The sequence below is a fragment of the Solanum dulcamara genome, chromosome 12, assembly GCF_947179165.1.
Source record: "Solanum dulcamara chromosome 12, daSolDulc1.2, whole genome shotgun sequence".
In the NCBI taxonomy this organism is placed as follows: Eukaryota; Viridiplantae; Streptophyta; class Magnoliopsida; order Solanales; family Solanaceae; genus Solanum; species Solanum dulcamara.
Window position 1 is genome coordinate 36,931,347 of NC_077248.1, and position 11,618 is coordinate 36,942,964.

At 35.4% G+C, this 11,618-nt stretch overlaps 1 long non-coding RNA gene across 1 annotated transcript; it reads left to right on the forward strand.

Annotated features, from left to right (window-relative positions):
• Positions 1 to 8,799: 8,799 nt before the first annotated feature.
• LOC129877412 (uncharacterized) lies at positions 8,800 to 10,870 on the forward strand. Its single transcript, XR_008763540.1, has 3 exons — positions 8,800 to 9,003; positions 9,622 to 9,668; positions 10,669 to 10,870. It is a non-coding gene; the product is annotated as an uncharacterized LOC129877412 (long non-coding RNA).
• The last annotated feature ends 748 nt before the right edge of the window (positions 10,871 to 11,618 follow it).

The following is an 11,618-nucleotide window of genomic DNA, read 5'->3' on the forward strand; positions in this document are numbered from 1 at the left end:
TAATTTCATAAACCTATGATAGGACTTAAAAGGCTATGGAGATCATGTTACGTTATGAATGTTGCCAGATCAGATTTCTTGAATGAATCGTGCTTATGATGTATCACTCTAAGCCCATCTAGTGATCTTTTCTTTTCAATCTTGATAGCGATGTTGATTATAGTAGATGATTTATGGAAAATTGGAGAGAATGGGTATTCCTTATTATGATAGTTGTGGTGTCCTTATCCCATTTATTGGTATAGACATGGAGGAAGAGTGAGATAGGATCGTGTTGTATGAAATATATAGGTAAGAGCATTTTGGTGTACCTCTTGCTAGAAGATAATGCAATTGTAGGAGTAGAGATTTTAAGATTGGCATTAGAATTCTTAAGAGATGTTGACTTCAAAGAATCTATAAAGTGGTTAGAATGATAGGATTTCTTGTGTGCTGATTATTATGTGAGTGGTTGCAGTGGGCTATTGATGATTTCTGGATGAGGGTTTCAAGTAAGTGCATTGGGATAGTTATAAAACTACGCTTAAATTTGGTATTGATGGCATGTGGATGAATGCACGATGCATTAGGTGCTTTTTAATTTAGACTCGAGGTTGGTTGAATGAAATGGAAAGGACTAGTAATCATGAGATGAGGTTCTCTATAGAGGTATAGAACATGAAGTTTGTGTTCTAGATTAGCATAATTATATTATGTGAAGTACCCTGTGACTTAGCATTATGCTTGAGCATAATAAGAGCATGAAGTTAGACTTGGAGTCCCAAGCTGTGGTGAATGTAGTCATACGTATCTTTGTGGGAGTTATGAGTTGTAGCTAAGAAAGAGTTGTATGTAGAAAGAAGAGTATTTAGGCACGAAAGCTATCATACATGTCACTTAATTCATTGTGGTCTTGCTCTTATATCAGGTTCATAAGCCTCTTTCCCCAAGTTATGAGAAATTTCAATGAAAACATTAGAGATTATAGCCCTCCTCTAATTTTTGCTTCAGTGTCGAGGTTGAAGGTATTGTTCCTATTCCTATCTCTAAGATAGTACCTTCTTAAGTTTGAATAATTGAGTGAGTTAATCATGAGCTTAATTCTTTGAGTTCTTGCATTGCATTCGTGCCTTCCAATGATTATATTGATGGTAATATATTTTTTCCTATCCTATAGTTGATGTTCATTCCAAGTTTAAGTATAAGATGAGTATTCTTGAATCTGAGTAATGATGGATTTATTTTTTTTGTGATTGATTATCTGAGTTCTTTATTTGTGCTCGTGCCTTGTGAAATTTCCTAGATTGGTCATCATTCGAGGACGAATGATCCCAAGGAGGAGATATTGTAACAACCTCAAAATAATTTAACCTAAGTCTGAGCCATCCTACATATGTGTATGGGGTTGTACCAGATGATTCATAATTGTGTGCATGTGTGGAGATTAATTCTTTAGTGTGAGCAAATATCTAGAGATGAATTAAAGTCATAAGGATCCTCTAGCATTAAGTTAAGTTGAAAACTTCCTTACCTATTGAGTTTCGGTAAAAGATTATACATGGTCAACTTCAAACGATCACATCTGCTAGAATATAAACAATTATGTGACCCGTGACATATCAAATTAAAGTTCTTTGAGTCCTCTTTCCAATGCCACCAAGTTTTCCTTATTTCAACTTTGGAGTAATTTTTTTTGATTGTTTAACAAAAGGTTGCGAGGTCATAAATAGTTACAGCTCAACTCTATGACTAGTAGAGTTTTCTACGAGTCATAAAGTCCCTTGACACTTGGTAAAATTTTAGTCTACAAGGTCCTTACTAAGAGTACATTGTATGTCCATTAGAAGTTCTTATGACTCATAAGAACTAATCATAGAGTTTAGTTTGACGTTCATGTAGCTACTGAAATGTGGATAAAGTTCCTACGAATGAGTCTTATGACCCATAGAAAAAGTTATGAACTGTAGAAAATGGTTCTGTAGACCCTAAGCCCAACCTCCATAGAATCCTATGAGTGATTTCTACAATTACTTGAAAAGTCTATGACTCGTAGAAGCTTTGTCGTAGACCCAAAAAACCTTGAACAAGTGAGGTCCAATTCTGGGCCATATTTTCTACGATTAGTCTTATACGATCCGTAGAAAGACCCGTACATGGCCAAAATTCTATTATGGTGAGGGTTATTTTAGTCTTTTCCCACCTTTTCAAATGAACCCAAGCCATTTTGGGACTAAAATCAGTCCCTTATCAATACCGAACATGCCATTCCTCTCATTATTACTTAGAATATTATGGTAGCAAGGATTAAGGAGAAAAAGAGTAGCTAAGTTCAAGAGTTTCAAGTTTCGCTTTGATAATTTTTGTTCTAGGTATGTAAGGCTAATCATTATGCTAGAATGAGTTCGTCCACGTGCCCTACATCTAATTTTATCAATTGTTGAGAATGAGTTGAGTATAACCTAGTTTCTTAAATTCCGAACAAGTTAATTTGAGTCAAACATAATTGATTGAAATTGAAAATTAATTTATATGATATATGAATGATTTTGAAAGCATATTTTTCTAAAAGGACTTGATGATTTGAGCATGAGCATTAATTTTAATTGAGTTTGAATTTTTATACGAATTAAGTTCTTGAGTCATTCCAGATTTTATTGAGTCTTAAAGCTTGATTTGTGAGTGTCTTAAATAAGCATGAGTCGAGCATGAGTTGAGTATGACAAGTCTTTAAATGTTTTATTATTTGCAAATGGGTATTCTGAGTATAAATTGTTGTTTTGATATAGAGTTTTGAGGAGATATGAATGGGCTTGAAAGTATTTTTTTAAGAAATAATTAACTATATGAGATGATATTGAGTTGATGATAGTCCAATGAGACTAGCATAGATGATTTGAATAGATTAATTTGATTTGGCATATAAGCATATAGAGTCTTTGGGATTAGTAAGAGCAGCAATTTTGCTAAGAATGAATAACAACTCAAACCCCATAAACTATGTAGCCACCGCAGGATTGAGGCTTTCCTCTGTAGTCCCAAAAAGAGGACTTTGATTAGTCGTGGATCCATATTGGGTTGATCGTCCTTTACCTTGTCAAAGAATTGGATGGATGTGAAAACAGCAGTGTAAAGGATTGTATCAGCACTAGGTCATAAGTGATGATTGTTGTTTAGAGAAACTCCCTAATAATAATACAAAATAATTGATTTGATTTGATTTGATTTAGTTTGCATACGATTGAGTCAATTTCAAAAACTATGATTGAGAAATTTAAAGACATTACATATTTTTGAACTTGCATCTTTATTCAGTAGAGCTATTTTCAGAGTTGAGTATCTTTAATTAAGTTTCCTTTAAGTAATATTACATACTCGTACATTTCATGAACTGAATCCATGTGGCCTGCATCATTTTAAGGAGTATCGTTGGAGATCCATATCCTTCTTGATAGTGGTTAGACCTTCTTTCTTTCGAAGGAATCATAACTATTTTATTCGTTGCTTATGAGTAGTTTCTCTCAAGGTAGTCGTGGACTTATCTCGGCACCTTCTTGATTATTGATAGAGGATTCATAGACAAATACTGAGTAGATTGGAGTTAACATCCCTTTTGAGTCTAGTTTGCTCAAACTTTATTTATGAGATTGGGTTGATTTTCCAAGATTGTCTAATTAAAACTATAATTTTATTTGAATTGTTGAATTGGTTAGCCTACTAGAACGCCTCTTGTTATTGCATTGATTCTTTCTTTGATTGATTGAATGAGTGGTTGGACCAAATGGTTTTCTTGGGGATCGGCATTGGTTTTCAAGTGCCAGCCACGCCTAGGATACCCTCTCAGGACATGTCATAGTTAATGAGCCTGGAACTTTATTTAGGACCTAATTCGACTCTAAAAACTAACCTACATCTCTAAATTCGATCATTCAACCAAAATTCACTTATTCAATTATTTCTCTCTCTACAAAAGCTCTAAAGAATTGCATGAAGACTTCAAAGAAATTCGCTTATGATCTTCATTTAAAGTCGAAGGTTTTTCAAATTTCTTTGGTCTTCTCACTCAAGGTATGTGGGTATTTAAACCAAAGGTACATTCACTCATGGAACCTAAAAATTCCCTACTTTTTCAATTAATAAAAGTATATATTTTTTATGGGTTTATGATTCCTATATCAATTGTATTAATTATGATTTTCAATTATGATTATGATCCTCATTAAATATAAATTGATGGTTTTTGCATAGAATTGAACAATTTCTCTATGAATTTTACTACATTAATCTTTATGATTCATGATATGGATTATGGGTTTTCAATTATGCTTTCAATTGATATTATTTTCATGAATTATGTAAGGGTTGATATAATGTATATGATCATGCATGTTTTCAAGTCAGAGTCATGATTTCCAAGTAAATTGATCATGTATTCATATTTTTACCCTAATTTCAAGTATAAGATATGATCATAAATTTCAAGCATGCAAATAAGTTCTATGAATGAGGGTAACTTAAGACCATAATGATGTTATATTGAAAGTATTTGTAATAATAGAAGGTGTACACCCACAATGCATGAATCACATGATGATTAGCTTTTCCTATAAATGATTTTATGAAATATAATTATGAAAACCTTATGATTTTTATCAAATATTATTTATGATATGGTATGTATTTCGTGGGATGTGACTTAGCACTGGAAGGAGTTTGAGGGACGGGGGGGCTACCAAAAGCCCTAGTAGCAACCTCTAGTCCCAAAACCACATTGCCACAATAGAATTATTATATTGACAATATGGCCTCGATAGTGGCTCCATATACATGATGACTTTTTTAACAGGGTAAAGCCTATCTTGGCAATTAGATTCCCCATTTTCCATTGTATGGGAAGACACCAGGATTTATTGTAATAGCTTACATGGTTTTAATGTTGGTTAGGGTTATATCCCATATATGTATGGTCCATATGATATTTTGCATGACTACTCTATCTCTTTACTTTTATATGATACTTTTATGATTTATTGAGCATTAATCAATCTTATGATTCAATTTAGATTTTACTATACCTTTTATCGTACTCTTTTAAATGGTTATTTGCACAACATGGTTTTATCATGCATTGCATTGCCTTCATACTTAGTACATTAAAATGTACTAATGCATACTTTATTGCCTATATTATATCACAAAGTAGGGACAGACGCTCCATCTTATTCTTGATGCTAGTAGGTGATCCATTTTGAAGATTTGTGGTGAGTCCTCATGCTTCGAGGTCAAGTTGAGTCTTTCTCTCTTTTATTATTATTTCTAGACTATATTGATGTTTTTCTTACTATCTTATGTCAATTTATTACTTTCGTGATGGTGATCTAGGCAGATGTCTTAGTCCCCGCCTATATAGTCAAGTAGAGGCATGTTTGAAAGAGTCTATATTGTCTTGATTCTCTCTAGTTATGCCATGTCTTCTTGGAATTTTATGAGTTTTTGCTTATTTTCTACCTTATGTATGCTTATGATATGCTAAGAGGCTTAGTTGGGATTTCCTCAGAAATTTAAATAGTTGTGTCACATCTAGGCCCTAGTTTGGATCATGACAAATATGGTATCAGAGCACAAGGTTTTTAAAGTATCTTAGGGAGTCCAACATGTCCCATCAAGTAGAGTGTTATTCATGGGTGTAGAGAGTGCCATATTTATGAGTAGGAGGATATCAGACATTTTAGGAAAATCCTCACTTCTTTTATGATCTATGTTGCATGACAGAGTGTACTCTAGGTATTTTCCCACTAATGAATGTCCTTTACAATTTTAAAATAATGCATCCAAGGTGATCTCCACATCAAATAGGGGTTGATACTAATAACGTACAAGCTCTTCAAGATCCTAATGATCTATTAACTGATCAAGTTACCCATGCCGAGTTTTGGACCTCTATATCTATACTAGCCCAAGCCATGACTAATGAAGTGAAACAAGCAGTAGAGGCTCCACACAATGTGTCTACATCGACTTCAAGGGTTGGGGATTTCATAAGAATGAACCCTCCCAAGTTTTATGGGTCCAAGGTTGATGAGGATCCCGAGGACTTAGTTGATCAAGTTCATAAAATTGTTTATATTATGGGGGTTTCTTCGTAGGAGAAGGCGGAGTTTGTATTTTACTAACTCAAGGGTGTTGCTCAAGTATAGTACAATCAATAGAAGGCCGAAAGTGTTGAACAAGGTCTCATAGGATGGGAGAATTTCAAAGTGGCATTTCTTGACCCCTCCTTTCCACTTGAATTGAGGAAGGAAAATGTGTTGGAGTTTATCGATATCAAGCAATGTAACACGAGTGTGAGGGAATATGCCTTCAATTTCACAAAGTTATCCAAGTATGCTCCTTCTTTGGTAGCCAACTCTCATGCCCAAAGGAGTAAGTTTATTTCGGGTGTGTCAGACTTGGTGATAAAAGAGGTCCGAACCTCTATGCTTATCAACAGATGGATATTTCTAGGCTCATGACATATGATGAAAAATTTAAAGGGAAAAACTTAAGGAGAGGAAGGTGAGAGAGTCGAAGGGGGATCGGTTGGAATGTGGGTTTTCTCAATCCAAATCCTGGGATGGCAATGGCCATTTCCAATGAGGCCCAAGGTTCCAAGGCTAATGATCTTTACAAACTTTGGGCCAAAGATTTGACGAAGATAGAGTGCCAAATCCTATGGCCCAAAATGGTAGTTTTAGAGGATCTACTATCCCCAAGTATCCCAAGTGTAGGAGAAACCATGGAAGTAAATGCTTGAATGGTACAAGTGCTTCTTTTTTGATGTGGTAAGGTGGTTAAGAAGTCTCCAAATGCCATTATTTTGTAAACAAGGGAATATAAGGACATCATCAAGAACAAACTACTTAAGGTGGACAAGTTCAACAACGTGGTGGCTCACGCCAAAATATGTTCTATGCACTCTAAGCTAGATAAATTGTTAAGGAGTCCAACGATGTGGTTACGAGTATGTTGCGGGTCTTTTTGTTTTGTTACTCCTTACCTTGATATAAGATTCAATATATGTTATGAAATCCTACTAGCACCTTTTTCATTTTATACTACCAGTAGTGATCCAATATTTAAGGGTAAGGTTGAGTAACCCCAATAAGGGTAGTATTCTTGTTCAAAATGGTTCTGAATTATATTTGGTAGAGGATGTAAAAGCAAATCAAGACATTGATCCAACTTTAGTTAAGTTAAAAAAATTGGTGGTTGAAAAGAAGGTTGAGATTCTCTCACAATAGAAAGATGAATTACTTCATTACCAAGGACGATTATGTATTCCACATGTTGATGGCCTAAGATAAATGATATTTTGTAGAGCCCGTAGCTCTTGATGGATGAGTTAGGGAAGATTCGAGAGAGAGTGGGTGTTTTGTATTATGATAAGTGTGGCATGCTTATTACATTCAAGGTTATAGACATGGAGGAAGAGCTAGATGGGATCTTGTTTTGTGTAATAGATAGGAAATAGTATATTGGTGTGCCCTTTGGTAGGGGTTAATGCAAATTTGGATGTATAGATGCTAAGGTAGACTGGAAAATTCTTAATTGATGTTGACTTCAAAGAGGCATAAAGTTGTTAGAATGGTAGGATTAAATGCATAGTTGTCGATATGTATGTAATTATAGTAGGCTATTGATGACTTCTTGATTAGGGTTTTAAGTGAGTATATCGGGGTGGTTATAGAACTAGGCTTTAACGTTGTGTTGATGTAATGCGGGTAAATGTATGGTGCATTAGGGGTTTCTTGATTAGGTAACAGTGTTTTTTTTTAATATGGTAATAAGGAATAGTACTCTTGAGATAAAATTTTCCTATAGGAGGTAGAGGATCCTAAAGCGTATTGGTAAGTGGCCTATGAACATTAATTATTTTCTCATAGGAGGTAGATGATCCTAAGGCGTATTGGTAAGTGGCCTATAAACATTAATTGCTATTGGAGTTAGCCTCTGTTCATTTGGTATTCCATGTATCAATGTTGTGGAAATGTATTGGTGATCCATACGCCATTGTACCTTTGGGTAATGTGAGTAATGAAGAAACCTTGACTTATGAGGAGGTTACGTGTTATAACCCGTATTTTTCACATTAGGATATTTTGGAGACAACGGTAACAAGTCAAGGGCAAGGCTATGTTTGATCTTGTTGGACAAAAAATTCTTATGACTAAATTGAAATTTCAACTTGGAAATATTAGAAAATGTAAGGGGCAAAATTTGGAATTTCTCATGGAGGATGTTATATCCCGTATTTTATACGGTTGGATGTTTTAAGGTAGCCGTGGTAAAGTTAAGGGAATGACCATCTTTCAAAATTTATTTAATATACAAGTTGGATATGAATATTATTTATGATCATTACTAGTGTGGAAATATTGGAAAAGGCAAAGGGCAAAAAGGAAAATTCGCAAAGTGGCCTATGGTAATATTGTGGAAGGCTAGGGGTAAAATGGGAATTTCACAAAGTCTTCAAGAAGACTCATGTGGGACCCACATGCCACATGGCAGCCCATGATTGGAGAAGAGGGGTGTGTTGGACCAATGAAACCTTGCATGTGTCACCACTTAGATCTTGACATTTGTCACCACTTAGGGCTTGACACGTGTCACCACTTAGGGGATGACATGTGTCACCCCTAAAGTTGTATATATATATATGAGTCTTATGACTCATTAATTTCCATAATCATCTAGAGGTTTCAAGAGAAACAAAACGAAATAACAAGAGGAAGAAAGAAGAGAAGAGAAGAGAAACTTAGGCTAGAAACAAGGAAAAAGCTACGATTTTGGGAGGAGAAAAAGGTAAGTTCTCCGATTCCGTTCCAAGAATTAATTATATGAGCTATACCATGATGTTATTAAGATGTTAGTAATGAAATTTTATGGTTTGAGGCAGCCCAAAACGTTACCAAACAGCCAATAAGTTTCAGCTGCGCTAAATGAAATTCCGAGGCAAGTTTTGGCGAGTTTTGGTGAATTTCGGGAAAGGTAAAGATTTTTGTTTTGAACTGGACTTTATGATGATGTTATGAAGTATATTACATGTCTTAAAATATGCTGGAAGTGGAAAAAAATGTATAAGGATGTTTGACGTTGGAAACAAACTAAATGGAAGTCGTAGTAGTTAAATCGAAGTCGCGTAGTGTGTTGTTGTTGTGGTGCTGCAGTTTGGTGGTGGTTTAATTGCGTGTTGCAGGGCTGTAAAGTACTCAAAAATGGATGTGGTTGCTGCTGGTTGCAGCCACACAACCCTCCATTTGGTATGACTACATATTTTACGAAATAAAGGTTAAAAACTCTATTTTGGTACCGTAGTTTGGAATGAGTTGTATAGAGCTTGTATTGTGTAAAGTTGAAGTGATTTACTTGTATACATGCTGCTGGATGTTGTTGTTGGTATGGTTGTTGACATGGTGGCCGAGTTGAAAACTCGGGGATGTTCAATTTACAGGGGAGATGCTGCCCGATTTTCGGTAGATTCGGAGCTAGTAATAAACTAGTCGAGAGACATAGATAAGGAAATGATTCCTATGGTTACTTGGGTGTAGAGTTGGAAATTGGAAAGTGAAAGTTTATTAACCTTAGTATTAATTTCATGTTAAATAGGTTCAAGAGACGACGAGGCGAGCATAGTTAAGAGTAATCCGTAAGAGGTATGTAAAGCAAACCTTTCTTTCTTTTGGCATGTATTTGTTATAAGTATGTAAAGCATATTCTTTTGATTTTCATGTTTTGACATAAGTATGTAAAGCTAAAATTTGTTTTGGTATGGTATTTATGAAACAAAAATATGACTTTTATATAATTTCAAAGAGGTTCCTATTCCTAGAGCCATTAGGATGGACAATTCCTTGATTTCCAAAAGGTATTTTATTATGCTTCGATACGTCTATATGATTTCAGAAGATTTATTTTGATATAATCCAGGGTAACTTTTGAAAGGTACTTGACATGACTCTTGTCTCGATTTTTAAATGATAGCTCATTCTGATTATTCCATCGAGTCTCAAATATGATTTAATTTGCATTAGTTTCTCACTACTCCACTCGTGGATGCCCCAATGCTTCCTTCACCGAGCCCGGGCCGTGTTTTGTTTTTGTGCGTACTTCTCTGCATTGTTCGCCGTGTCCCGACATGAGGGGGCAGGTATGACATGTACCATGGGGTGGTAAATATTATGCCACGGAGTTATGCTGTGTCATGTACATATATGTTTGTGATATGATATGATATGATATGATTTGATATGGCCATCTGATATGATATGATTTGTTACGGAGATATTCCCTACTCTGGTGTTATGCTATGCCGTGGTGCCGATGATGGGAGGGCAACCACACTTTGTTCACCGAGTCCCATAATGGGGCCGGATATGGCATATGTTTTTCTGTATACATTATCTGAGGTTTTGATCAGTATTTGATATCTCAGGACATTTTGCTCAGTTTTGTACATTCTATCGCGGTAATGACTTTACTTATTACAATCCATTATATGTGGTTTGATAAACATTTGATATTTTTGGATATTTTGCTCATTTTTGTACATTTTGCTCTGGTAATGACTTTACTGATTTCAGTCCATGCTTTACATACTCAGTACATTTTCTGTACTGACCCCCTTTCTTCGGGGGCTGCGTTACATGCCCGCAGGTACAGATGATTGGTTTGCTGATCCGCTCGCTTAGGACATCCACCATGTTGGTCGACAGTGCTCCTTTGTTCGGAGTTCTATTTTGGTACTGACACCTTCTATTATATATATATATATATATACGTTGTTCAGGGGTACGACGGGGCCCTGTCCCGTCATATGACTAGGATATCATTCTGTAGAGGTCTATAGACATGCGATGTGGGTTTTGTATATATGTTTTGGGTTTTGTGTGTTTCGTTATGGCCTATCGGCCCTCGTGCGTTATATCTATTTTTGTGATCTGTTTAGAGATCCCTTCTAATCATTACCTATGTTTATTTGATTAATGTACTAAGTGGGGATAAGGGTACGTATGGGTGCCTAACTCGGGCACCAGTCATGGCCTACGGAGTTGGGTCGTGACATTACGGTTGAATTTTTGGACTACCAAATTAAAAGGAAGACAAGCAAGGAAGTTCCATCCATTAAAGTATTGTGGAGAAACCAAGAAGGTGAAAATGCTAAATGGGAAGCGGAAGTGTACATGATAAAACTATATCCTTATCTTTTTCCTTCCATTCCAGTCTAGTGTATTTAGCTCCTTATGCTTCAATCCTCCAAACTCTCATTTTCCAATCTCTTTATGTCTTATTACATGCATACATAGTCATGAAACTGATTTTAAATGATGTTGAAATTGCATTATTGCCTTCATGCTGGGTTGTTAAGCTATATATTCGACTCTACTAAAGCTATTCCTACCTCATTCAAGGACTAATGTTCCCAAGGAGAGATATTCTAATATCTTGGGTTTTTTAAGGTTGGAATATGATATAATAAAGTTAAAAATTTCGAAAATGGTCTCAGTAGATTTTAGACCCGTATATAGAAAGAGAAATATTTTCTAGAAATTGCACAGAATAGTAGGGTGCATGGAAAATCCATGTTGCGGACTTGCTCACCCATA